General features: G+C 35.9%; 1 non-coding gene across 1 annotated transcript; it reads left to right on the top strand.

Annotated features, from left to right (window-relative positions):
• The first annotated feature begins 5432 nt into the window (after positions 1-5432).
• LOC126000551 (small nucleolar RNA SNORA51) lies at positions 5433-5564 on the top strand. The gene has a single exon (XR_007492793.1). It is a non-coding gene; the product is annotated as a small nucleolar RNA SNORA51 (small nucleolar RNA).
• Positions 5565-6699: the final 1135 nt, after the last annotated feature.

Here is a 6699-nt window from a genome sequence, read left to right as displayed (position 1 = left end):
GCCTGACAACAGTCTACTGGTTAAAGAAACCACAGTTCATAAAATCAATGCAGGACTATGTAGCCATCCAAAGAGAGGAATTCATAATATTTTTCTATACATAGATAAAGATGGAAACTATTACGCTGAATAAAATAAGACAGAGGGAGCAAGGCAGACACTGAATAGTTTCACTCATTTATGGATTTTAAGAAAAATAAGACATCATTGTAATTATACCCAGAGACAATAGAGATGAAAGCTGAAAGGACCAGGTCATCATTTGAAGCTTACCACAAAGGGTGGTTACTGCAATTGAAAAAGTGAGTGCAGTTACCATAACCATGTGAATGAATGAGGGAACTGGAAAGCCTGTCCAGAGTACAGGTGAGGATTGGGGGGGGGGGAATGGAGGGAGATTTGGGATATTGGTGGAGGTAACCTTTCACTGGTGTTCTTTGCATGACTGAAACCTAATCACAATCATATTTTAATCAAGATGTTTAAATAAAGATATTTTAAAAAAGTAACTTCTAAAAATTTATCATAACAATGGTAATGAGTGAGAGAATTACAATAACTGTCTTGAATAGAGGCAGGGGGTAAGGCAGAAGAAAGATAAAGAGAACTTGTGTTGCTAATGTTACACATGTAAAGGGCATGGTTTTTATGACAAATGCCCAACTGAAATAAAGTTCTTAATTTTTGAACAATTTAGTTTTAGAACTCTAGGAAGAGGGGACAGAGAGATAGCATGGAGGTAAGGTGTTTGCCTTGCATGCAGAAGGACAGAACTTCGAATCCCAGCATCCCATATGGTCCCCTGCGCCTGCCAGGAGTGATTTCTGAGCATAGAGCCAGGCTTAACACCTGAGCGCTGCCAGATGTGGCCCCCAAAACAAAACAAAACTCTAGGAAGAGCCTCCGGAAGAACTATAGTCTTTGTGGCCCAGCCTTGATCCTAGCCCCCACTATTCCAATTTATGGGTGATAAGGGCCCTTCAGCTGTAGCTGAGGATCCTTTGTCTTCTTTGACAGTATGGTCTTGTGGTGCATAGATAGGAATTTCCTGCTCTGTCAAGCGCACCTGCTTTGTTGACAGGCTCACCTAGAGTGTCAACTGGGCATCATTCTGGGCCTCATATGCTTCTGGAACCAAGCATTATCCTTTATTTTGCTCCTAGAGCATGGTCTATGACCCCAGCCCTTTGGCAAAGGGGCCAGAGTGAGCCCTGCCTCTGCTCCTCCTCCCCTACTAGCTGACATCATGAGGTCGGAGGGGACAGCGGTGAAGCTGTGACAGGTCTAAGAACTCTCAATTGGACTTTGTAGGCAGTAAAACATCTCCACTGTCCCAAGCCTTGGCAACTACTTAGGTCCTAATCTCTTTCTCTGGCCACAGGAAATACCTCAAAAGAAGAAGTATATATAATCCTGGCCTTACCACACAGCTGCTGGGGAACTGCCATTTGGCAGCCAATTGGAGGACAGCCTCTTTCACTGTGCCATGAACCTCGGAACTCATGTCTTTCACGGTGTATTTCAGGTGTAGGCACATACGCAGTGTGAGTAGGCGTTTGCATGTGTAAGACAGGGGTATGAATAGGTTGGCTATATCTTTCTCCTTTTCTTACCTCAAATATAGACATGTGAGACACTGTTATTGTCTCTCATTGAACAACCTTTATTATGTTTATTTTTTAATTTACAACCTAAAAGTTTGTAATAAGCAGTCCACATATGTGCTATTTTTGTTTTGTTTTGTTTTATGTGAACACCTGGATTTGCTCAGAATTTCTTCCTCTATCTGTTTTCTGGGATGACTCTCAGAGTTACTTGTACTCTATACAAGTAACTCTATACTTGTACTCTATGACAAACATTGAATCGATGAACTATAGAAGGAAAATTTCCTACCTTTATTTGCTAGAGCTATGGTTCAATCCACTTTACTATCTAACCCATGGCTAAACCTATTATCTGCATTGACAGATCCTATATGCAGTCCTGAGCCATGCCATATCTATTATCAAATAAATTGAATCCCTATATATTTAAATACTTAAATATATATAACATTTAATACATATGTTTTCAGAAATAATTAAGTGATTAAAATATCTTATTTGACTTGCCAGTTGTGTTTTAATATTATGATAATATCCTTACTATTTTCCAAGTGGACTAGCCATACAACAACATTCATTAATTATTGATAAAGTTTCTTTCACATATCTACCAACATTATCCAAATTTTATTATTATTTTATTTACTTTGTTTAAACATTTATCATTTTCAGTCAAGCAAAGTACTCTATGCTTCACGATTGTGTGTTTGCCATGACTAGTGTCCCCAGTTTCTTTCATACCTTCCCCTTGAAAACCTATGAACTTACATTTTATTTCACACATGATCTCTTTACCCTCTTTACCGGTTTTGCCACTGTGGGCTGCTCTATTATTAATGAAGGAATATCATGTATATCATCATTTTATAATTCTGTTATTATCCAGAATGATAACTTACAATAATCATTTAAAAATGCTCACCTGTTCAAAGTAATAATGGTGAATATTATATGAATAAAAATTCAATCACAAATAATTTTGTAACTATTTCTTCTGGTATTCAGTGATTTATTAAAAACAAAAAATGATAGTTATACATCAAGCAGACATATGATATATACTTATGTATATATAAAAACTAATCTACATACACACATAAAACTTAAGATAATAAACTTGAGATAACAAGGTAATTTATTCAATGCAGTATTAACGCACACATAGTAATGCACACACTCTTCAATTTTGATCTAGAAGTTGTAAAAAATATAATACAGTGACAACTCACCACTTAGCCTTCTGAGAAGGAATTTAGAATCAAGCTTGGGAGTCAACAAGACATATTCAAATCTAGTGAAGAAATTTGAATCATTAAGTGTACATGATATCATTGTGCTGAGAACATCATCTTCCCACCCAATTTAAATAGTTCTCAAGATTATTTTCAGTTGCTCTTTGTATGATGTCTTTGTCTTGCATGGTATGTGTAGAGTTTCTCGATGCAGTTATTTTCCTCTCACAATTCTTGAACAAGTCCACTACTTCCAGTTGTTTGCTGTGGTTCATTGATGACTTATGTGATTTCACTTGCTCAACTAATTCAGAAAATAGCATTTTCTGTAAGTACATTACATTATATATATAACTTTTTTTTTTTTTTTTGGTTTTTGGGTCACATCCGGCGGTGCTCAGGGGTTACTTCTGGCTATCTGCTCAGAAATAGCTCCTGGCAGGCACCGGGGACCATATGGGACACCAGGATTCAAACCAACCACCTTTTGGTATATATATATCTATATAAATTTCTAAACATTTGCATGCTATCTTTGGAACCATTACTTTGCATATAAAATAACAAATAGTTCATGGTGACATCATATAATTAGCATCAATGTAGAAAGGAGACTGGATTATAGAAAATAAAGTATATATAAGTATATATATATAAGTATAAATTATGAAAGTACAGTTTTTATGTATCAATGGGAATGTGTTATGATTTTTTGCACACAACAATTCTCAATGGCAGATTTTTTGTTTTTTCTAAAATAATAATTGCTTGTCATGACTTAAAAATACAAAATTAATGTCTTATTTACATATCTTTTCTACATATTTTATGTGTATGAAGTTTAAAAACTAACTTACAGTAGGTAAGTAAATAACAGAACTAATTCTGGGTAGAAATTAGGAAAAATGATTTACCAGATAATATGTGAAGTTATAATTTAGTGGACTTTTTGATGATAATTGAGAAAGACAAAAACTTTATTTAAATCAATATTTTAGCAGGCAGTATGCATTAATAAAAATACAAATTTATTATCATTAATATAATACAGTGTACTGATATGACTTTAAGTATGATAAAAATGTAATAACTTAAATATGTTAAAAAATAAATTTTTTTGGTATTTTTCTACAGTTACGCTGGTTCAATAATAGTAGTCTAAATTCTGAGGATTACTCAAATATTTTATTAAGTTTATTAAGCTATTATTATTTTTATGATTTATTTATTGCATACTGTTTATGAAACATTTTCTATTAGCATTGTTATAAAGTTAATTGTGTTTCTTAAATATAGTTACACTGAGTAAAATTACAGCTACAGATCTGAATGTGGGTGTTTGCCTTGTATATAGTCATTCTAGGTGAATTCCCAGAATTTCAGTTGGTAACTAGTAGTTAGTTGGTAGGTAGTAGATGAATTTCAGTGGGTAGATAGATTAGTTTACTCTGGGAGCACAATAAAATAAGTGAATCCCGAGCACCGATGAATGAGGTACAAAGACTGAGAGAATAAAAAAGGCCATAACTCCAAAAGACACCAAAAATTATTTATAAAATGATCTTTATACTAAACTTTTCTACTCTTTATCTTGCCTTAATTTATCTTGAATTAAAAATAAAATAAAATATCCTTTATAAAGTTTGTTTTTATGAACTAATATTTATATATTTATAACTTATATGGAAGCTCAGTGATTGGGTGAAGGATTTACATATACGTAAATATATATTATATATGTACATTTCCTCACAGTGGGAAAGAGGCAAGTGTAATTGTGTGTTGTGTAGAAGACTGTTTTGTCGCTGGGTTGAGCTTTGGGTATGTGCTGAGGGTTGTATGTGCATGTGTGTGTGCGTGTGTGTGTGGGTGTGCATGCGTGTGTGTGTGTGTGTGTCTGTGTGTGTGTGTCTGTGTTTGTGTGTGTGTTCCTGTTGGCGTGTGAACCTGGGCCTGGGAACCACGCACATGCTTCAGAGAGGTTTCCGGGCTCAGGTTTCTGCCGGCGCCCCGCTAAGTAGCTGCCAGCGGACTGCCAGACCCCCCAGTCGGGCTCTCTGGTCCTGCCCAGGGCGCAGCGGGCCCCGACGCGCACACAAAGGCTCCATCGCGGGCTCCTCGGCGGCCGCTCCCAGGGCCATCGCCGCGCCTCAGGGGCCAGCCAAACTCCGGGCGGCCCGACGCCCTGCGCCCGGGGGGCGTCCCCACGCCCGCCGCCCCCGTCCCCAGCCGGGCTGACCTGCGGGGCGTCCCTTACCTGCTGGGCGCTCGTGCAACATTCCCATCCAAGTGTCCTTCCTCCCCACCCCACACCAGCCTGTACTCTAGACAGGCTTTCTACTTCCCTCATTCAGTCACTTTTTGTTATAATTATTTCTGTGACTGCACTAAACGATACCTATGGTATATATATATATATATATATATATATATATATATATATATATATATATATATATATATATATATATATACATATATGTATATACATACATATATGTATATATACATACATATATGTATATATACATACATATATGTATATATACATACATATATACATATATATACATATGTAAAAAAGAAAAGATTAGGCCTCGCAATTCTTACCACAAGCTGTGTTCTTTACACTGACTGTATAGAAAGAGGAGGTATAGTAAGTGTACCCCATATACACCTCGACACATACCCTTTTCTGGTCTGTATTGTGAATTGGGGGACAAAATGTGTCTTCTGAGTTATGTATTAGAAAAGTATTTTCACTAGAAATCGTAAACTCAGCATGACATTGTTTGTATAGAACCTTACCCAATATTATCATGGAAAAGGGAGCTAAATTAATCTAAAATTATATTAAAAGTTATTTTTCCTTTATTTCTTTCAGCCATCTAACATTCAGTCATATAGAAAAATAAGACAAAGTGTCTACTCCTTGTATTCAATAAAAGATTTTCTGCAGGCCTCAGTTCATGGACCAGGTAAGAAATGATGAAAACTTTGACACATATTTCAATCATTTTTAAATATTTTTCTATTTAACTTTATTTTATAATATATATTTAAAGGCTGTGATCACAAACATGATTGTAGTTGAATTTCCCTCCCTCCTCCCCCAATTCTTGACTGTATTTCAGACAGGCATTCTACTTCTTTTACACATTAACATTGTTTTGGAAGTTGTTAGTGTAGTTATATCTGCAACTGCTCTCACCACTCTTTCTGGTAAGCTTCGTATAGTTAGCTGGTCCAGCTCTCATTTCTATTATCTCAGGGTATTATTACTCTACTCACTTATATTTTTCTTAAAACCTATTGCTGAGTTAAGAATCATCTATTCTGTGTCCATTCTGTGTCTCTTTCTCTCCCTCTGAATTATTTCATGCAGCAAAATAGTATTCATGTCCATCCATGTAAAGAAAATTTTCACGACTTCATCTCTCTTGAGAGCTTCATACTATTTCATTGTGTATATGTACCACATTTTCTTTAACCATTTATTTGTTGAAGGGTATCTTGGTTGTTTCCAGATTATTGCTATTGCAGTGGTACTGCAATAAATATAGGGGTATGGAAGGTATTTTTGTACTGCATTTTTGAATTCCTAGGGTATATTATTACGAGTGGCATAACTTAATCATATGGAAGCTCAATTTCAGTTTATGAAGAATCTACATATTGCTTTTTTTTAATAGAGGCTGGACTAGCCAACATTCCCATCAACAGTTAATGAGAGTGCCTTTCTTCCAACATCTTCACCAGCACTGATTGTTCTTGTACTTTCTGTTTGTGCCAGTCTCTGTGGTATGAGATGGTACCTCACTGTTTTTATTTGCATGTCTCTGATGATTAGTGATGCGGAG

This window comes from Suncus etruscus, assembly GCF_024139225.1.
Source record: "Suncus etruscus isolate mSunEtr1 chromosome X unlocalized genomic scaffold, mSunEtr1.pri.cur SUPER_X_unloc_11, whole genome shotgun sequence".
NCBI lineage: Eukaryota > Metazoa > Chordata > Mammalia > Eulipotyphla > Soricidae > Suncus > Suncus etruscus.
Note: the sequence above shows the minus strand (reverse complement) of the source record. Positions and strands in the feature narration are given on the sequence as shown.